Here is a 22,556-nt window from a genome sequence, read left to right as displayed (position 1 = left end):
GTTTTTGTTTGTGTCTTACTTTGAAATGCAAAAATAGTTGCAATCGTCTCGAAACTAAGATGTCAAAGGACACCTTGTTTGCCCTGTTGCACGACCGGGAAGATATTTTCATACTTCTAATGGATTGATTCATATTTTAAGGTTCTCGGAGTGAGACTTTAAGCGGCTGCAGCAGAAGCCTAACCCTATCAAGATATTAATAGAATATTCCCATTCACATTATGATTCTTCGTCATAACATCCGACCAAACATCCTTTACATTCACCGAGCGAAGATTATGAAAGTCCAGGCTCCCCCTTCCTGCACTCGGGGTCCGACCGGGCCAAGTTTCGGTGCGGGGGTCCCAGTTAGGCCCTAGAATATGGTATTCAAATTTCAGGGCGGTAGGACCTTCCTATCTCAAAAACTGTTTTTCCACCACATTCTGAACCATTAGGTCTCGCAGGCAACACTTCTGAAGGGGCTTTGTCCAAATGACAGTCCATTTGGGAAAACTTTTTTTCTCTATGGGCTAGAACTACAAATCTTGGATATGTCGTTCTCGGGGCCCCGGGAAATGTGTGTAAACATTTTAGCATCCCTAGCTATCTCGAAAAGGCCGGAAAAGGGGCGTGACCTCCAACAGTACAGTCACTGTACATAAGACAGAGGTTAGTTTCTAGGCCCCATTTTTTGTGGGATGGAGGTGTACATTTGTGGCTTAATGTGTGTAGACACAGCTGGCCTGTGGCCACGTCTTTGAAGTCTGGGGTCAAAAGGTCAAAAGGAGCCGGCACCACGCCGCTTATGAGATAACAAAAAGTGAATCTGTATTTCTCTCATGACATTTTGTCATTATTGAAGAGAGGCCTGATTCTCAGATATGCATGTTGGACTGTTAGGGTATAGGTCTGGGAAGAACTTCAGGCCAAAATCTTGCAAGCGAGCCGCTGGGTGCAGGTGCAACGAGATGGAGCACTTGCTGAGTCATTTCCTGTAGGGCTGGAGCCACAGGTTGAAGCGTATATGCGTCCTTTGAAACCCCCTTTGAGACCCCCTGAAATGCAAAAATAGTTTCAGATGTCCGGTGATAAAGTGTTGTCGAGTTGGCCAAGGTGCTGGATATAGGCTCCAGTTCAAGGAGGTGTTGCTTCAAATCCTTGCAAGTGCAGGCAACCCCTTTGAACTGAAGCATCATTTTGAAATTTCATTAATAAAGCACATAATTTGTGGTAGCGTGGCCGAGGGGTCTAAGGCACTGGAATTTGGCTCCAGTCCCTTAGGGGGCATCGGTTCAATTCCTACCACTGCCAGTCAATAATCTGTGTTCAAGGAGCATAATGAACAGTGATCAGTAGGATGCCTGTGAAGTGTTTGAGTAGTTTAACATTGTAGAGTGTTATTATATTGTACACTCTACAAAATCAGTCACTGAGACGATGGCGTCGCGGGATGCTCAGAGTACCGTTTCTTTTGGAAGAATATAACTTCTTCAAGGCTCCAGCGAGATTCGAATTTGGATCACTGGGTTCCAACCCCTGATTTTGATCGTTAAACCACACAACCTGCTGTAAAATCAATTAATGAATACAACATTGTCCAAAGTGGGAAAAGTACATAATACTTATTGCATTTCAGCAATGACCTTTCCTGTTGTATTTCCCTAATGATATATTCCACTATATTTTATTTCCAATGAAAGGAGGTCTGCGGGTTGATGGTGACTAAGACAAATATATTGACTTCCCTGCCAAGGATATTGCCTGGTTTAAGGGACTTCAATGGGAAACCTGATGCATATCTGGTAGCCTCTAGGATTACTCTCAGAGAGAAGAGGCCTAATGAAAAAACTGTTGCTTTGGGAAGTATTATAGATCTACATGGCTCCACCGAAATTTGAAATCGGAACACTGGATTCAAAGTCCAGAGTGCTAACCATTACACCATGGAACCTACATTAAATCTATCTGATGAATACAAATTTATCTAAAGTGTGAAAAATATATACTCCTTATTGCATTTCAGCATCGACCTGCCCTGTTGTATTTGCCTCAAGATATATTCCAATATATTTTATTTCCAATGAAAGCAGGTTGGCGGGTTGATGGCAACTAATACCAAAGAAGAATGTATTCCCTAGCCTTCCAGGAACACCATGTTTAACAGTCTTCAAAGGGAATCCTGAAGCATTTCAAGATAGCTTGTGTCAATCCTGCAAGACTTCAGACATCTTCGACATTGGAACTGAGGGCTCATCCGGGATTTGAACCCGGGGCCTCTCACACCCGCAGCGAGAATCATTTATCCTAGACCAACAAGCCACAATTAACATTATTGATATTTCGATTTCTGAAGTTGGTCAAATGATTTGCATGGGCACAAGCGTTTAAGAACAATTGTATAATTCCAACTTATTGCCACCAACTTAAAGTATTCATTCTCCATTCAGCCTGCATTAAAGTCTTACTTTGAAATGCAAAAAAAGTTTCAGATGTCCTGTGATAAAGTGTTGTCGAGTTGGCCAAGGTGCTGGATATAGGCTCCAGTTCAAGGTGGCGTTGCTTCAAATCCTTGCAAGTGCAGGCAACCCCTTTGAACTGAAGCATAATTTTGAAATTTCATTAATAAAGCACATAATTTGTGGTAGCGTGGCCGAGGGGTCTAAGGCACTGGATTTTGGCTCCAGTCCCTTAGGGGGCATCAGTTCAATTCCTACCACTGCCAGTCAATAATCTGTGTTCAAGGAGCATAATGAACAGTGATCAGTAGGATGCCTGTGAAGTGTTTGATTAGTTTAACATTGTAGAGTGTTATTATATTGTACACTCTACAAAATCAGTCACTGAGACGATGGCGTCGCGGGATGCTCAGAGTACCGTTTCTTTAGGAAGAATATAACTTCTTCAAGGCTCCAGCGAGATTCGAATTTGGATCACTGGGTTCCAACCCCTGATTTTGATCGTTAAACCACACAACCTGCTGTAAAATCAATTAATGAATACAACATTGTCCAAAGTGGGAAAAGTACATAATACTTATTGCATTTCAGCAATGACCTTTCCTGTTGTATTTCCCTAATGTTATATTCCGCTACATTTTATTTCCAATGAAAGCAGGTCTGCGGGTTGATGGTGACTAAGACTTAAGACAAATATATTGACTTGCCTGCCAAGGATATTGCCTGGTTTAAGGGACTTCAATGGGAAACCTGATGCATATCTGGTAGCCTCTAGGATTACTCTCGGAGAGAAGAGGCCTAATGAAAAAACTGTTGCTTTGGGAAGTATTTTAGAACTACAAGGCTCCACCGAGATTTGAACTCGGATCACTGGATTTAAAGTCCAGAGTGCTAACCATTACACCATGGAACCTACAATCAAACAAACTGATGAATACAAATTTATCTAAAGTGTGAAAAATATATACTCCTTATTGCATTTCAGCATCGACCTGCCCTGTTGTATTTGCCTCAAGATATATTCCAATATATTTTATTTCCAATGAAAGCAGGTTGGCGGGTTGATGGCAACTAATACCAAAGAAGAATGTATTCCCTAGCCTTCCAGGAACACCTTGTTTAACAGTCTTCAAAGGGAATCCTGAATCAGTTCAAGATAGCTTGTGTCAATCCTGCAAGACTTCAGACATCTTCGACAATGGAACTGAGGGCTCTTCCGGGATTTGAACCCGGGCCCTATCGCACCCGAAGCGAGAATCATACTCCTAGACCAACGAGCCACAATTAACATTATTGATATTTCGATTTCTGAAGTTGGTCAAATGATTTGCATGGGCACAAGCGTTTAAGAAAAATTGTATAATTCCAATTTATTGCCACCAACTTAAAGTATTCATTCTCCATTCAGCCTGCATTAAAGTCTTACTTTGGAATGCAAAAATAGTTTCAGATGTCCTGTGATAAAGTGTTGTCGAGTTGGCCAAGGTGCTGGATATAGGCTCCAGTTCAAGGAGGCGTTGCTTCAAATCCTTGCAAGTGCAGGCAACCCCTTTGAACTGAAGCATCATTTTGAAATTTCATTAATAAAGCACATAATTTGTGGTAGCGTGGCCGAGGGGTCTAAGGCACTGGAATTTGGCTCCAGTCCCTCAGGGGGCATCGGTTCAATTCCTACCACTGCCAGTCAATAATCTGTGTTCAAGGAGCATAATGAACAGTGATCAGTAGGATGCCTGTGAAGTGTTTGAGTAGTTTAACATTGTAGAGTGTTATTATATTGTACACTCTACAAAATCAGTCACTGAGACGATGGCGTTGCGGGATGCTCAGAGTACCGTTTCTTTAGGAAGAATATAACTTCTTCAAGGCTCCAGCGAGATTCGAATTTGGATCACTGGGTTCCAACCCCTGATTTTGAGCGTTAAACCACACAACCTGCTGTAAAATCAATTAATGGATACAACATTGTCCAAAGTGGGAAAAGTACATAATACTTATTGCATTTCAGCAATGACCTTTCCTGTTGTATTTCCCTAATGACATATTCCACTACATTTTATTTCCAATGAAAGGAGGTCTGCGGGTTGATGGTGACTAAGACTTAAGACAAATATAATAACTTGCCTGCCAAGGATATTGCCTGGTTTAAGGGACTTCAATGGGAAACCTGATGCATATCTGGTAGCCTCTAGGATTACTCTCGGAGAGAAGAGGCCTAATGAAAATACTGTTGCTTTGGGAAATATTTTAGATCTACAAGGCTCCACCGAGAATTGAACTCTGATCACTTGATTCAAAGTCCAGAGTGCTAACCATTACACCATGGAACCTATATTAAAACTATCTGATGAATACAAATTTATCTAAAGTGTGAAAAATATATACTCCTTATCAGAGGTGTCAAAAGTATTCACATTCATTACTCAAGTAGAAGTATAGATACTAGCGTTTAAAAATACTTCTGTAGAAGTTGAAGTATCAACTCAAGCTTTGTACTTAAGTAAAAGTATAAAAGTACTGGTTTCAAAACTACTTAAAGTATTAAAGTAAAAGTAATGCAAGAGGAAAAAAATGCCATTAAGGACAAAAGCGTAGGCCGTGCCACAGGGGCCTATAGAATTACAATCAGCTTTTTTTGCCAAGTATGCTCACACATACAAGGAATTTGGTCTCTGCATTTATCCCATCTGTGAATTAGTGACACACACAGCACACCTCTATAGCACACTGCCACTTCCCCCCAAAAAACATTTTTCTAAAGGCCATCTAATGACTATAATATTAATGTTGAAAAGATTGGGATGCACCTGTTTCAGTCACATTTATACCCATTGAAAATGAACGCATATTAGTACAATGCAAATACATTAAAGAACCATATATGTGTACTGAATGTAGACGGGCTCTGGTCATGCGCAGGTGCCATGTATCGTGTATAAACCAATAGGGTGTCAAAATGGTATATGTTTCTATTCTCATCCAACCAATCAAATTCACTCTATCCGATGGCGCAAATTATCTGGATAGGTTTTTTTTTGAACGCCGGCGGAATAAAAACAAGCCGAAATTAACGAGTAACGAGGCCATTTTTAAAAAGTAAGGAGTAGAAAGTACAGATAAGTGCGTGAAAATGTAAGAAGTAGAAGTAAAAGTAGGCTGAAAAATAATTACTCCAGTAAAGTATAGATACCCAAAATTTCTACTTAAGTAAGGTAACGAAGTATTTGTACTTAGTTACTTGACACCTCTGCTCCTTATTGCATTTCAGCATCGACCTGCCCTGTTTTATTTGCCTCAAGATATATTCCAATATATTTTATTTCCAATGAAAGCAGGTTTGCGGGTTGATGGCAACTAATACCAAAGAACAATGTATTCCCTAGCCTTCCAGGAACACCTTGTTTAACAGTCTTCAAAGGGAATCCTGAAGCATTTCAAGATAGCTTGTGTCAATCCTGCAAGACTTCAGACAACTTCGACAATGGAACTGAGAGCTCGTCCGGGATTTGAACCCGGGACCTCTCGCACCCGAAGTGAGAATCATACCCCTAGACCAACGAGCCACAATTAACATTATTGATATTTCGATTTATGAAGTTGGTCAAATGATTTGCATGGGCACAAGCGTTTAAGAACAATTGTATAATTCCAACTTATTGCCACCAACTTAAAGTATTCATTCTCCATTCAGCCTGCATTAAAGTCTTACTTTGAAATGCAAAAATAGTTGCAGATGTCCTGTGATAAAGTGTTGTCGAGTTGGCCAAGGTGCTGGATATAGGCTCCAGTTCAAGGAGGCGTTGCTTCAAATCCTTGCAAGTGCAGGCAACCCCTTTGAACTGAAGCATCATTTTGAAATTTCATTAATAAAGCACATAATGGCCCTCATTTATCAAACGATCGTACGACATAAAGCGTGCGTAAAATGGACGCACGCTCATTTCAACCTTGAGCTTGGCATTTATCAATTTGAAGGTGAGCGCAGGCTGCGATGAAATCTCACGTCAGGTCTGAGCTCGTGTACGCAAGTTTTGTTTTTTTGGCGCAACACACGGGTATTTCAATGATGAATAGTGCAGCACAAGTAGCCCATGTTGAACATCTGTATTAATTACTAAATAAATTGGAATTAGCCCAGCCGTTCAAACAATTAGTCAAGTCAGGCCTAATTAAAAACAGTATTGCTATGAAAATAATTAGAATGGGACAGGTGAAATGTTTATTCAGCTGTCTATATTAACAGGAGCTTTGCCAAATAGGTGGTCGTGTCTCAGCGATGGCAGATCTGGCTCTGTTAGAGGACCTCAACGCACGTCTAAGACGAGAGAGTTTTTCGAGACCGCGCCGATTTTTTTATGGAGAGCGATGAATGGCTCTTGAGTCGTTTTCGTCTCCCAAGGCATCTCCTGATGGAGCTATGCAATGCTTTGGAGCCACAGTTAAGGCGAGAAACTAGGCGATCAAACGCAATACCTGTGCCAGTGCAGGTTTGCTCTACCTTGGGGTTTTTGGCCACCGGGATCTTGCAGCGGGAGATCGGGGACAGGTCTGCTATTTCCCAGCCAAGTATTAGCCGAACCATGCCAGCAGTTTTGGCAGCTATAATGTCCCTCTCCGAACGTTATATTAAATTCCCATATAATAACGATCAGCAAACTGGAATCAAACGGGATTTTTATGCTATTGCTAGGTTTCCAAATGTGATTGGTGCGGTTGATTGTAGGCTACCCATGTGCGTATGAACCATCTATTAATGATTACGCGCACTCACATCAACCGCAAAAGCTACCATTCAGTTAATGTTCAGATTATTTGCGATGCCAGAATGTCAATCCTGAACATGGTAGCCCGATGGCCTGGGGGCACGCACGATTCTTTTATTTTCCAAAATAGCAACGTTGGGCATCGTCTACATCAGGGCGCACTACATGGTCAGAGTCATCTCGGTGAGTTACGCTGCAGTCGCACTGCACCGGCCTCCTCCCGTTTCTTGCTTGGCCCGCTTCACAGCCGCAACACGTTTTTTGGTGCTGAGCTTCATGTCGGACCATTTTTTCTTCACCTTATTCGGAATTAAATAACTTTAACGCAATGCAAACAATAGCATATATGTGATATGTTTTAAGCTGGATAACAGAAATTTTACATTTAATTTATTATTTAAATAATTTAATTAACAAACCTCTTCCGTAGCCCGACGAACATTGGAAACACTATTCACTGCAACAGTTATTTCCTTCCATATAGCATTCTTTTGCTGGCCTTTAATGCCAGCTTTTAGGCTACCAAACAAAACCAGACGGTTCGCATCCACCAGTGACCCGAGCGTCCATTTCAGTCTCGGAAAAATTCCTCTGTAAAGTATTCGGTTACTTATAATAAAAGACGTCCACACATCGGTCCAAGTTAAATCAACGTCTTTACTTTCGGTCCGCCCGCGCATGCGTGCTCCGTAACAACGTATATCGGTTACGTCATTTACACGTGATCATACAATTCTATTACATTTTCCCCTTGAGATTCTTACGATCTTAAAACTGAAATTATCAACATTGGCTAGGAACATCATCGATTATTAAAGCACTATTCTGTTAATTCTATTACCAAACTAGGAAAATGTGTATGGCCTTCTGGAACTCAATGTAAAACCAACCAATACATTCCGACACGGTATGATACACATTTCTGGAACTCTTTTCACATTAAAGATGAAACACTATTCATAGTTGGAACTCAATGCAATATTACCAATCCCAGTGCACAGTTTGATATACATTTCCGGAACTCTTTTCTTTCTTTCCAAGTGTCCAGTTGACACGAACGCTCACAAGTCCAGTCTCTGAACTGGTCTACTGACCCTGCCTGACCTGGTCTGAGTCAGGCCATCAGCAACTGCGCCCATGTTAGTGTCAACCGTTGTAGGGCTTCTCCCCGGGTCACTGGACGGCTGCTCTGGTGGAGGTCCCAGTGTACCCGATGTTGTAGACATCACGCTGGGCACCACCTGAAGATGGCGACGGTTGCGGCGAAGTCTAGCTCCCTGCTCCGTCTCCACAAGGTAGGATCTACTGACCATTTCGTCTGCTACCCCATAGCGGGCAAAAGTAGCTTTCAGTTTTGTGACTACTTGGACGGTAGTGGTGGTGGGCATATGGAGAATCTCAATAAACCGTGAATAGTAGTCAGAGATGACTAAATAGTTCTGTTTGTTGTACTCGCATAAGTCCATGCCAATTCTTTTCCATGGCCTGTCCGGGAGCGGTGTGGAGATCAAAGGCTCTTTGGACTGAGCTCTCCTTTGTTCCTGACAAGGCTGGCAGGCTGAGACTTTCTGCTTGATGTGAGCTGATATACCCGGCCACCAGACGGCAGAGTTAGCTCTGTCTCGGCATTTAGTCAGTCCCTGATGACCATCATGGATACGTTCTAACACGTCTGCTCTCAATGTCTCTGGGATTACTATCCTATTGCCCCTAATCACCAGGCCCTGGTGGACGGACAGCTCGTTTCTCATGGGGAAGAACTCTCTAACCGTTGGGTGTGTCTTACCTACGTGATCAGGCCACCCGGACTGTATGTATCGGGTCACAGCTTGTAGTGTGTCATCAACAACTGTGGCAGCTCTGATACTGTCCATTCTCCTCTCTGTAGCCGGCATATTGTTGATGATGGACGCTACGTAGCACTCAACATCAACGTTGGTGTCGCCTCCATCCTGAGCATCTCCCACTGGGCTCCTGGACAACGCATCTGCCGTGACGAGGGTCTTCCCTGGTGCATATTCTGCTGTAGGGTTGAACCTCATCAGCCGCATCAGGAGTCTCTGGCAGCGGATGGGGACAGTATCCAGGTCTTTGGAGTTCTTTGATGCATTGGAAAGCTGACTGCTGTACTGGGCCCCATGTCCACACGGATTTGGACTTCAGTAGTTCGTAGTGGGTGGATTCAAGTCGTTTATAGCGGAGACCTTTGCTGGGTCAGGCCGTGTGCCGTCTGCGTCTATCACGTGACCCAGGAAATGTAGTCTTTGCTGTCTCAAGGCACACTTTTCCACATTTAGCTTCAGCCCAGCTGTCTCCAGGCGCTCCATGACCTGCTGTAGACGTTCGTCATGCTGGGTCATATCTTTTCCATGCACTATGATGTCGTCCATGTAAACAGCCGTCCCTGGTAGGCCTTCCAGTGTTTCCACCATCTTTCTCTGAAAAATTTCCGGTGCGCTAGATATCCCAAATGGGAGTCGTTTGAAACAGTACCTGGCAAATGGTGTGATAAAGGTTGTCAGTCTCTGACTATCCTTGTCTAGCGGTATCTGCCAGAACCCCGCTGCTGCGTCTAATGATGAGAACACCGTGGACCCACTCAGCTCAGCTGTGATCTCATCTGTTGTCGGCAAAACAAACCTCTCCCTCTTAACGGCCTTGTTTAATTTCCGTAGGTCAACGCAGATACGCACCTGTCCTGATTTCTTGGGAGCGGGCACCATGGGAGCGCACCAGTCCGTGGGCTCCGTCACCCTTTCTATGACGCCTTTGGTCTCCATTCTGTCCAGCTCCAGCTTAACAGACTTCATGAGGGGAATGGGGACTCTGCGGGAAGTGTGGACAGCATAGGGTTGGGCATCCTCCTGGAGCGCTATTTGCACCGGCTGCGTTTTTAGCAGGCCGAACTCTCCTCCGGAGCCACGGACCTCACAAATCCTCTTCACGAGCCCCATTGTCTGTACCGCCGCTCTGCTAAGCAGGATGCTCACACTCTCTCCTCCAACTACGTAGACTCTGAATGAGTACTTTTTGTCCTTGTGCCACACGTTCGCTGTGAATTGGCCAATGCAGTTCAATCGCCCGCCTGGACTACACAGCATGGCCTTTGCTGGATGTAGTTTAGTCACTTGGCTGAGACTTTTGAAAGTCTCTTCACTCATAATGCACACATCCGCTCCAGTGTCTATTTTAAAACTAACTGGCGTGTGGCAGATATTCAACTTCACTGTCCATTGCCCACCACTGCTTGAGGATGTGCATTTTACTGAGCCTAGAAAGTAAGCTGCGTTTTCTTCATGCTCGCTGACTTCATTAACTACCATTTTACTTTTGCACACTCTTTCCCAGTGCCCAGTCTTCTTGCACTTGTTGCATGTGGACTTAATTGCAGGACAATGTTCTTGAATCTTGTGCGTCATTTTCCCACACCTGTTACATGTGTTACCCCGTTCGCTGCGTCTGCGTTGTTGGTCCGTTTCTTTATTTCTCCGTTCGTCCATTTTGAATTTGCTAAATCCCCGCGCGACCTCCTCTACAGCACATGCAGCGGCCTCACCTTGCTGGCTAACCTGAGCTTTCACCTCCTCCTGTTGACGAGCCTCCTGAACTGTCATCTCTAACGTGAGATTTGAGATAAGCTGCAGTTTTCGGGAGAGTTCTTTGTCCCTGATGCCCACCACAATTCGGTCCCTAATGTGCTCTTCACGAGTAACTCCGAATTCGCAATGCTCAGAAAGTTCATAAAGGGCGCGAATAAAAATCTCCACCTTCTCCCCCGCACGCTGCACACGTTGGTAAAAACAAGCCCTCTCGTGGATGACATTCCGTTTCGGTATAAAGTAAGCATCAAATTTGCCCATTACTACCTCAAAATCCTCTCCGTCATCCTCTTCATCAAAATGGAAAGACCCGAATATGTTCTCGGCTTCCCCGCCTAAGGCGTAGATAAGGGTGCTGACCTGTACCCCTCCGTCCTCTTGATCCAGCTTCGTAGCCGTTCGGTACCGCATGAAGCGTTTCTTCCAATCGCTCCATTCAGCAGGTCTCTCGAAGCAGAAACTGTCCGGCGGATTAAACTTCGGCATCGTCGGCTCGAACTACTTCTGACACCATGTAAAGTATTCGGTTACTTATAATAAAAGACGTCCACACATCGGTCCAAGTTAAATCAACGTCTTTACTTTCGGTCCGCCCGCGCATGCGTGCTCCGTAACAACGTATATCGGTTACATCATTTACACGTGATCATACAATTCTATTACATCCTCTATTTTTTTTTTTACCCTGGGACGTTTCTCCATGTCGTAAAAGTTAGGGGCGAGACTTCTGAAGACGTGCTTTTATACGGGCGTGTTCCGTTAATTACGATCGATCTCAGCCGCCGTATTTATCAACACCAAGATCCTTCGTACGCTGGGATTGGTGTGATACGAAATTTTCGTGAATCTCACGTGGGTCCTATCGTAAGATGAATCATGCGTTCAGATTTGCGCTCATTTCTACGTTTGTTTGATAAATGAGGGCCATTTTGTGGTAGCGTGGCCGAGGGGTCTAAGGTGCTGGTTTTAGGCTCCAGTCTCTTAGGAGGTGTGGGTTCAAATCTCACCACTGCCAGTCAGTGACCTGTGTCCAAAGACTAATTTGAAACTCTTTTCTCCAAAGGAAATACTGTGGACTGACAATGTCTCGCTTAAATAATTAGAATCCCATCAGAAAACGACAACATTCTTTGAAGAATTGCACAAGGTCATGTTTGTTTATGTTTCATTCTCATTTACCCAGTTGGGACTGACTTACGCAAATGAGAATCAATGCTCGATCATAAGAAGTAGTCGTAGTTGAATGGGTGACTTACCTTAATGAGCTTCTAAGGCGTATGAATGTACGTTGTGTTTAATAAGACTCCTGTGAAGCGTTTGACTAGTGTAACATTGCAGAGTTTAAATATCTGGTAGCCTCTCGGATAACTCTCGGAGAGAAGAGGCCTAATGATAATGCTGTGGATTTGGGTAGTATTTTAGATCTACAAGGCTCCACCGAGATAAGAAATCGGATCACTGGATTCAAAGTCCAGAGTGCTAACCATTACACCATGGAACCTACATTAAAACAACCAGATGAATACAAATTTATCTAAAGTGTGAAAAATATATACTCCTTATTGCATTTCTGCATCGACCTGCCCTGTTGTATTTGCCTCAAGATATATTCCAATATATTTTATTTCCAATGAAAGCAGGTTGGCGGGTTGATGGCAACTAATACCAAAGAAGAATGTATTCCCTAGCCTTCCAGGAACACCTTGTTTAACAGACTTCAATGGGAATCCTGAAGCATTTCAAGATAGCTTGTGTCAATCCTGCAAAACTTCCGACATCTTCGACAATGGAACTGAGGGCTCGTCCGGGATTTGAACCCAGGACCTCTCGCACCCGAAGCGAGAATCATACCCCTAGACCAACGAACCGTTAAAACAATAAAGTTCATGTCAATTTTAATATTGTTCAAATGATAAGCAGCGCAAGCGTTTAGGAACAATTGTACAGTTCAAAGTTATTGCCAATAACTTAAAACATTAATTGTTCATTCGGACTGCATTAAAGCCTTGTTTTGTAATGCAAAAATAGTTACAGATGTCCTGTGATATAGTGTTGCCGAGATGTCCAACGTGCTGGTCTTAGCCTCCAGTTCAAGGAGTCTTTGATTCAAATCCTTGCAAGGGCAATCAACTCTTTGCATTGAAGCGTCATTTTAAAAGGCCATCAATTATGTTCTATATTCCTGGAAGTTTGGTTGAGCGTGCTAAGGCACTGGATTTTGGCTCCAGTCCCTTAGGGGGCATCGGTTCAATTCCTACCACTGCCAGTCAATAATCTGTGTTCAAGGAGCATAATGAACAGTGATCAGTAGGTTGGCTTTGAAGTGTTTGAGTAGTTTAACATTGTAGAGTGTTATTATATTGTACACTCTACAAAATCAGTCACTGAGACGATGTCGTCGCGGGATGCTCAGAGTAGCGTTTCTTTAGGAAGAATATAACTTCTTCAAGGCTCCAGCGAGATTCGAAATTGGATCACTGGGTTCCAACCCCTGATGTTGATCGTTAAACCACACAACCTGCTGTAAAATCAATTAATGAATACAACATTGTCCAAAGTGGGAAAAGTACATAATACTTATTGCATTTCAGCAATGACCTTTCCTGTTGTATTTCCCTAATGATATATTCCACTACATTTTATTTCCAATGAAAGCAGGTCTGCGGGTTGATGGTGACTAAAACTTAAGACAAAAATATTGACTAGCCTGCTAAGGAATTTGCCTGGTTTAAGGGACTACAATGGGAAACCTGTAGCATTTCAAGAACGGTCGGGTCAAACCTTCAATACTGTAGACAACTTTGAGCACACCTTTGTGGGCTCGTCCGGGATTTGAACCCGGGACCTCTCGCACCCGAAACAATATCATACCCCTAGACCAACGAGCCACAATTAACTTTATTGATATTTCGATTTCTGAAGTTGGTCAAATGATTTGCATGGGCACAAGCGTTTAAGAACAATTGTATAATTCCAACTTATTGCCACCAACTTGAAGTATTCATTCTCCATTCAGCCTGCATTAAAGTCTTACTTTGAAATGCAAAAATAGTTGCAGATGTCCTGTGATAAAGTGTTGTCGAGTTGGCCAAGGTGCTGGATATAGGCTCCAGTTCAAGGAGGCGTTGCTTCAAATCCTTGCAAGTGCAGGCAACCCCTTTGAACTGAAGCATCATTTTGAAATTTCATTAATAAAGCACGTAATTTGTGGTAGCGTGGCCGAGGGGTCTAAGGCATTGGATTTTGGCTCCAGTCCCTTAGGGGGCATCGGTTCAATTCCTACCACTGCCAGTCAATAATCTGTGTTCAAGGAGCATAATGAACAGTGATCAGTAGGATGCCTGTGAAGTGTTTGAGTAGTTTAACATTGTAGAGTGTTATTATATTGTACACTCTACAAAATCAGTCACTGAGACGATGGCGTTGCGGGATGCTCAGAGTAACGTTTCTTTAGGAAGAATATAACTTCTTCAAGGCTCCAGCGAGATTCGAATTTGGATCACTGGGTTCCAACCCCTGATTTTGATCGTTAAACCACACAACCTGCTGTAAAATCAATTAATGAATGCAACATTGTCCAAAGTGGGAAAAGTACATAATACTTATTGCATTTCAGCAATGACCTTTCCTGTTGTATTTCCCTAATGTTATATTCCACTACATTTTATTTCCAATGAAAGCAGGTCTGCGGGTTGATGGTGACTAAGACTTAAGACAAATATATTGACTTGCCTGCCAAGGATATTACCTGGTTTAAGGGACTTCAATGGGACACCTGATGCATATCTGGTAGCCTCTAGGATTAATCTCGGAGAGAAGAGGCCTAATGAAAATACTGTTGCTTTGGGAAGTATTTTAGAACTGCAAGGCTCCACCGAGATTTGAACTCGGATCACTGGATTCAAAGTCCAGAGTGCTAACCATTACAACATGGAACCTACATTTAAACAAACTGATGAATACAAATGTATCTAAAGTGTGAAAAATATATACTCCTTATTGCATTTCAGCATCGACCTGCCCTGTTATATTTGCCTCAAGATATATTCCAATATATTTTATTTCCAATGAAAGCAGGTTGGCGGGTTGATGGCAACTAATACCAAAGAAGAATGTATTCCCTAGCCTTCCAGGAACACCTTGTTTAACAGTCTTCAAAGGGAATCCTGAAGCATTTCAAGATAGCTTGTGTCAATCCTGCAAGACTTCAGACATCTTCGACAATGGAACTGAGGGCTCGTCCGGGATTTGAACCCGAGACCTCTCGCACCCGAAGCGAGAATCATACTCCTAGACCAACGAGCCACAATTAACATTATTGATATTTCATTTTCTGAAGTTGGTCAAATGATTTGCATGGGCACAAGCGTTTAACAACAATTGTATAATTCCAACTTATTGCCACCAACTTAAAGTATTCATTCTCCATTCAGCCTGCATTAAAGTCTTACTTTGAAATGCAAAAATAGTTGCAGATGTCCTGTGATAAAGTGTTGTTGAGTTGGCCAAGGTGCTGGATATAGGCTCCAGTTCAAGGAGGCGTTGCTTCAAATCCTTGCAAGTGCAGGCAACCCCTTTGATCCGAAGCATCATTTTGAAATTTCATTAATAAAGCACGTAATTTGTGGTAGCGTGGCCGAGGGGTCTAAGGCACTGGATTTTGGCTCCAGTCCCTTAGGGGGCATCGGTTCAATTCCTACCACTGCCAGTCAATAATCTGTGTTCAAGGAGCATAATGAACAGTGATCAGTAGGATGCCTGTGAAGTGTTTGAGTAGTTTAACATTGTAGAGTGTTATTATATTGTACACTCTACAAAATCAGTCACTGAGACGATGGTGTCGCGGGATGCTCAGAGTACCGTTTCTTTAGGAAGAATATAACTTCTTCAAGGCTCCAGCGAGATTCGAATTTGGATCACTGGGTTCCAACCCCTGATTTTGATCGTTAAACCACACAACCTGCTGTAAAATCAATTAATGAATACAAAATTGTCCAAAGTGGGAAAAGTACATAATACTTATTGCATTTCAGCAATGACCTTTCCTGTTGTATTTCCCTAATGATATATTCCACTACATTTTATTTCCAATGAAAGCAGGTCTGCGGGTTGATGGTGACTAAGACAAATATATTGACTTGCCTACCAAGAATATTGCCTGGTTTAAGGGACTTCAATGGGAAACCTGATGCATATCTGGTAGCCTCTAGGATTACTCTCGGAGAGAAGAGGCCTAATAAATATACTGTTGCTTTGGGAAGTATTTCAGATCTACAAGGCTCCACCGAGATTTGAACTCAGATCACTGGATTCAAAGTCCAGAGTGCTAACCATTACACCATGGAACCTACATTAAAACAAACTGATGAATAACTATTTATCTAAAGTGTGAAAAATATATACCGGTACTCCTTATTGCATTTCAGCATCGACCTGCCCTGTTGTATTTGCCTCAAGATATATTCCAATATATTTTATTTCCAATGAAAGCAGGTTGGCGGGTTGATGGCAACTAATACCAAAGAAGAATGTATTCCCTAGCCTTCCAGGAACACCTTGTTTAACAGTCTTCAAAGGGAATCCTGAAGCATTACAAGATAGCTTGTGTCAATCCTGCAAGACTTCCGACATCTTCGACAATGGAACTGAGGGCTCGTCCGGGATTTGAACCCGGGACCTCTCGCACCCAAAGCGAGAATCATGCCCAACCTTTTTTGACCCAAGATCTACTTTTCAAGCAGCCAACCTCCCGAGATCTACCAGCAAACCTACCTTCAAGCGGGGGGGGGGGGGGGGTAGAGAACAATTGTTGACGGGGGGGGGGGACGGGGGGGGGGGGGGGGGGGGGTTGTATCGTGAACCTACGGACTTCAGTGGGGGTTTCATTCCGTCTGCGCACGGCACCTTCTCAACGATAATCAATAATCTTCCTCCCACTCAGGGTGAAAATGGTAGGTCTTAGCTTGTTTCCCCTCAGCCATGCCAACGTTTAGGAGTGTGTAACTACTGTTGACGGCTTTCAACTGCTGTTAACAGCACATGCGCTACCGCGCGTATATGTCCCGCGCAAATTTAATTTTATTAAAAAAAAAAAAAAAAAGATTTTTTTTTTTTTTTCTTCACCCCTCGCGATCGACTTGGGATCTGTCGGCGATCTACTGGTAGACCGCGATCGACTGGTTGGGCACCCCTGCCCTAGACCAACGACCCGTTTATACAATAAAGTTCATGTCAATTTTAATATTGGTCAAATGATAAGCAGCGCAAGCGTTTAGGAACAATTGTACAGTTCAAACTTATTGCCAATAACTTAAAACATTAATTGTTCATTCGGACTGCATTAAAGCTTTGTTGTGTGAGGCAAAAATATTTACAGATGTCCTGTGATATAGTGTTGCCGAGATGTCCAAAGTGCTGGTGTTAGCCTCCAGACAGTTCAAGGAGACTTTGATTCAAATCCTTGCAAGGGCAATCAACTCTTTGCATTGAAGCGTCATTTTAAAAGGCCATCAATTATGTTCTATATTCCTGGAAGTTTGGCTGAGCGAGCTAAGGCACTGGATATTGGCTCCAGTCCCTTAGGAGGCATCGGTTCAATTCCTACCACTGCCAGTCAATAATCTGTGTTCAAGGAGCATAGTGATCAGTAGGATGCCTGTGTAGTGTTCGAGTAGTTTAACATTGTATAGTGTTATTATATTGTACACTCTAATCAGTCAATGAGACGATGTCGTCGCGGGATGCTCAGAGTACTGTTTCTTTAGGAAGAATATAACTTCTTCAAGGCTCCAGCGAGATACGAATTTGGATCACTTGGTTCAAAGTCCAGATTTTGATCGTTAAACCACACAACCTGCTGTAAAATCAATTAATGAATTCAACATTTTCCAAAGTGGGAAAAGTACATAATACTTATTGCATTTCAGCAATGACCTGTCCTGTTGTATTTCCCTAATGATATATTCCAATACATTTTATTTCCAATGAAAGCAGGTCTGCGGGTTGATGGTGACTAAGACTTAATACAAAAATATTGACTAGCCTGCCAAGGAAAATGCCTTGTTTAAGCATCTTCAATGGGAATCCTGAAGAATTTCAAAAAAGCTTGTCAATCCTGCTAGATTTAAGACAATGTTGAGCACGGAACCCAGACTCATCGGGGATATGAACCCGAGACCACTCACACCTGAAGCCAGAATCGTACCCCTAGACCAACGAGGCATACAAATAAATATTTATGTGTACATTTTTGATATTGGTCAAATGATAAGCAACCTAAGCGTTTAAATACAATTGTAAAGTTCCAACTTACTGCCAACTACTTAAAATATAAATTGTTCATTTGGACTGCATTAAAGCCTTATTTATTAATGCAATAATAGTTACAGATGTCCTGTGATATAGTGTTGCCGACCTGTCCAAGGTGCTGGAGTTGGACTCCAGTTTATGGAGGCGTTGATTCAAATCCTTGCAAGGGCAATCAGCTCTTTCAAATGAAGCATCATTTTGAAAGGCTATTACGAAGGCACAAACTTCATGGTTATGGGCAGAGCGGTCTAAGCCGCGGGTTATAGGCCCCAGACTCTGGAGATGTGGGTTCAAATCACGGCACTGCCAGCCAATGCCCTGCGTTCAAGGGGTATTTTGAAACGCAATTCTCAAAAGGCAATACTGTGGACAAACAATGTCTCGCTTAAATGCTTAGAATCCCTTCAAAAAACGACAATATTCCATGAAGAATTACAGAAAGTCTTGTTTTGTTTATGTTTCATTCTCGTTTACCCAGTTGGGAGTGAATTACGTAAACGAGAATCAATGCTTAATCATAAGCAGTAGTCAACTTTGAATAGGTGACTTACCTTAATGAGCTTCTAAGGGGTATGAATGTACATATTGATCTATAAGACTCCTGTGAAGCGTTTGAGTTGTGTAATCTGGTACACTCTGGGAAAAAAAGGGTTAGGGTGTGAAAACTGTCAGAGAGACAATGGCTACTCATAATACTGTTTTTTTTGGAAGGAATGTAAAATCGACAAGGCTCCACCAAGATTCTAACTCGGATCACTGTATTCAAAGTCCAAAGTGCTAACCATTACGCCATGGAACCTTCGGTGAAATCAATGAATGAAAACAACATTGTCCAGAATGTGAAAAATATTTATTTTTTTAAAAGATATACTCCTTATTGCATTTTAGCATTGACCTGTCCTGTACGTCCTGTTTCCATGTTATAACCAGGCTCTTACCATATACCCTCTAATTAGTTATAAAAATTGTCTCTCTAATTAGCTGAAACTTTAATGTAAAAGGAAGCATTGTTTGTTTTCATAGGATTGCCATGTTCTTACCATATCCCTTGTTATACCATATTCCATTGTCAATTAAATTAAAATGAAAAATAATTGGGTCAACGAGCCCCTGAGTCTGTAGACGTCTGCTAAAAATGTCGAGCAACACATTGAAGAAATTGCAAAAGTCATAGCAATAATATTGTGATTCGACACTTAAGAAAGCTGTCCTCGGAGCACACCATTACCACCGCAGGAATATGCAAATATGTGAGGGTGCTTGAGTCGCAATTCCCAACACGAATTGGGGACTTTCAGAGGTAGGGACCTATGTTATCTTTCTTGATCAAGCCCGACCGCTTTGATGGACTCAAACTGAATTAATCTCTGATGGACTGGTTGGATGCACATGACATTGAATGCAGCTGATTGAGCTGAAGAGTTCAACATTGTGGGTGACAACATTTGCAGAGCTACGCAAACAACTAGAAACCACGGCATTGCGATATTTCACCTGCTGGGCATCGGCACCGGAGAAGTTCAGCTGACAGTCTTTGGGTGATCTATGTGAGAAGATATTGTCACACATGAGAAACGTGCTCAGCCACTCCCCCAGTCATTTGAAAACTGATCACTCCAAGGCATCTTTAAAACTTAAAGTGACTAAGAACAATGGAGTGCAGCAAAGAAAAGCACGAATAGCACTGATGGTATTTCTGACTGATGCACTTTTGTCCCTTCCTCTAACATTTGCTTCCAATGCAATCCCTTGTAAAATTGTTACTGAAAGGGGTGTTTTGAAATGGTGTCCAAGCATACAATATCCAGGTAAGTAATTTCAGCTATGCAATTAAAATCACATTTAGTAGGACAACTACACACATGTTTTTCCAATACTAATGGAATTACTGGAGGTATACAGACAATATTCGGGGTACAAACTTAATGTGACGCACCAATAACAAGGAACAGAGAAAATGACAAATTTAGATGGGATTTTGAGCGTTTTAGACACCTACAATGAGAGAATAAATACAAATGGATAAGGCTAAGGAAACAAAACGGGAAAATCAAGGTAATGATTGATGCATATAATGGCAAGGGTAGAGTGATCTCAGCCCTTTATCGAGCTTTGCTGAAGAGTAGAGGAAATTCAACAATGTACATTAAAGAAAATGGTAAAGGGAACTTGAGATTGAATTGACAGAGGAAGAATGGTACAATGTGAGTACAACACACAAAAGGTGGAAATATATTGGAGAGAAATATGGGAAATATTAAAGGAGACACTAGGTTACCCAAGACTGGATGTGTATGCCTGTGGAATCGGACACAGGCAAACACAGGGCTGGGATAGATACCTGATGAAGACACTAGCCAGCAAGAAAACTATAATAAGATAATGGAACAAAGCAGAACAACCTGCAAAGGAACAATGGCAGCAGTAAAATAAATATTTGACATGGAAAGATTCACACACATATTGAGGTTCCAGGAGGGGCCATTTAAATTGAAGTGGGATGAAAGGGTTGAATATAAAGGAACTGAACGACACCAAAAAATTAGGATGCAATAATCGATTCATGATGTTGCAATGTTAATGAGGGAGAGAAATCTCATGTCACTGTTTGTTTTTTTTGTTTGTTGTTGCAATAATCTGAAAAACGAATTTTGATTACCTTTAAACTTTTTTCAGAATCACAGTTTAAGTTCTATATCTGGTTCATGGTGTGATTTTATCAGTATGTGGTTTTGTTATTTGTTTTACAATAAAAATGTAAGTTTATAAAAAAAATCACATTTAGTCAAACCATTGACGACTTTAATGTTGTATTTATTTTATAATAAACAGCACTGAGAATGCACTGCTAAAAGTGACCAATAATATCCTTATGCATGCAGACAATCAATATCTAGAAGACAGAAAATATCTCCCCGATGTGTGTGCTTTATGCAGCATGTAACGAGAAGCTGTATAGTGAATTACGGTATTGACTCTGTTATTTAAGAAATTTGTGTATCATAAAAAAATTGAAAAATTGAAAGCCGGAAAGTGAATCCACTGAAGAAAGGACAATGTCTCCCCCACGTGTGTTCTTCGAGTAACATGAAATGAGAAGTGTATATATATATATATATATATGATAAAACATGATAAAAAGGGGGTACAAAGATTTAACTTGAGGTATTTTGAGTATTTTATGCTTAAGGTTGCAAAAACCTAGTTTATCTCCTTGAAAAATGATTACAGTTCAATTTAAAAATAACAAATACAAAGAGCTAAAATAAAGAAAAAAATCATAATTGAATAATAGATGCAATAATTAATAATACAATTCTTGTGAAACAAATTATGCGACAAATTCCACTGATTGGTAGTGGGAGGGCCAGTGAATACAAAAAAAAAGGAGAAATTTAATTTGATGTGATGACAAGATCCTTCCGTATTTATGAAAATAATGATTATACAATACCCACCTTAATGATAATATGATGTGAATGTGTGTTAACTAATACAGCTTTGTGTGGTTTGTATGCGTTTATTACCTGCACAAGCATCAATTTTGAGCGAGGAAGCCAGGGATAAGGATAAGGGTTACATCCGCCTCAGAACACAATAGAAACATGAAGAAAGCAGAACTTGACAACCCACACACACACAAGAATAAATATAACCGCAAGTGGTGATTAACAGGGTCCGAGCAAAATGAAAAGTCAAGAACACACTAATGGAAGATATATAAATATGACACATAATTATGAGGGAAAGATGTTGATGTACCCCTTAATGCCATACTGTGCCTTGGCTTTCAGGTGACTGGGCTGCAGAGCAAATGCCGAATGTCATCTTCAGCTTGTTCATAATTGTCTAAATGGGATTCTAACTCTCAAACTAAGGATCACCGGTACAGGGCATTATCCCATTGAGCCACTAGGTGCGTTTCCATCCCCCTAATTTAATGCGAACATTGAAGTATCGAATCAGTAAACGGTGATGGAAAAAACCAAAATTTGCATCAAAATCCTCTAATTCGCAAAAAAGTTTATCCACTCGCTAGAGGTGGTTTTTGAGAAATGCGAAACAGAGTAAATTCGCAAAATGGGAGATGGAAACACATTTTGCGAATCAGCTGTGACGTAGCGAACTTTGAACACACAGGACTTAGTCTTTCCGATTTCCGCATAACGACCGGCCATAGCAACCCTGCCGACATCAACGTGTAACGTCATCACCCTATTCCGCTCCAACCACTTGATGGAAACGCACCTAATTCGAATTACTTTTTTGCGAACTTTCTAAAGATTCGCATCACCTTTAAGATGGAAACGCAGCTACTGACAAACCTGAAATGTAGCCTCATTCACATGGTGACCAATTATATTGATAAGCACACAACATCCAGAAAACTCCAAGCAAACATTTCTCAAATGAATGAAGGGCTTTCTTTAAAGCAAATACCTAAAAAA

General features: G+C 41.7%; 7 non-coding genes across 7 annotated transcripts; all 7 read right to left on the bottom strand.

Annotated features, from left to right (window-relative positions):
• Nucleotides 1–1,861: 1,861 nt before the first annotated feature.
• On the bottom strand, nt 1,862–1,933 carry trnaq-uug (transfer RNA glutamine (anticodon UUG)). Its single transcript has one exon. It is a non-coding gene; the product is annotated as a tRNA-Gln (tRNA).
• Nucleotides 1,934–4,696: 2,763 nt separating this feature from the next.
• On the bottom strand, nt 4,697–4,768 carry trnaq-uug (transfer RNA glutamine (anticodon UUG)). Its single transcript has one exon. It is a non-coding gene; the product is annotated as a tRNA-Gln (tRNA).
• A 1,161-nt stretch (nt 4,769–5,929) lies between these two features.
• trnap-cgg (transfer RNA proline (anticodon CGG)) lies at nt 5,930–6,001 on the bottom strand. Its single transcript has one exon. It is a non-coding gene; the product is annotated as a tRNA-Pro (tRNA).
• A 6,595-nt stretch (nt 6,002–12,596) lies between these two features.
• trnap-cgg (transfer RNA proline (anticodon CGG)) lies at nt 12,597–12,668 on the bottom strand. The gene has a single exon. It is a non-coding gene; the product is annotated as a tRNA-Pro (tRNA).
• A 1,998-nt stretch (nt 12,669–14,666) lies between these two features.
• Nucleotides 14,667–14,738, bottom strand: trnaq-uug (transfer RNA glutamine (anticodon UUG)). Its single transcript has one exon. It is a non-coding gene; the product is annotated as a tRNA-Gln (tRNA).
• A 295-nt stretch (nt 14,739–15,033) lies between these two features.
• trnap-cgg (transfer RNA proline (anticodon CGG)) lies at nt 15,034–15,105 on the bottom strand. Its single transcript has one exon. It is a non-coding gene; the product is annotated as a tRNA-Pro (tRNA).
• A 971-nt stretch (nt 15,106–16,076) lies between these two features.
• trnaq-uug (transfer RNA glutamine (anticodon UUG)) lies at nt 16,077–16,148 on the bottom strand. Its single transcript has one exon. It is a non-coding gene; the product is annotated as a tRNA-Gln (tRNA).
• Nucleotides 16,149–22,556: the final 6,408 nt, after the last annotated feature.

Source organism: Gadus chalcogrammus, chromosome 22 (genome assembly GCF_026213295.1).
Source record: "Gadus chalcogrammus isolate NIFS_2021 chromosome 22, NIFS_Gcha_1.0, whole genome shotgun sequence".
NCBI lineage: Eukaryota > Metazoa > Chordata > Actinopteri > Gadiformes > Gadidae > Gadus > Gadus chalcogrammus.
This window is presented reverse-complemented; position numbering and strand designations above follow the sequence as displayed.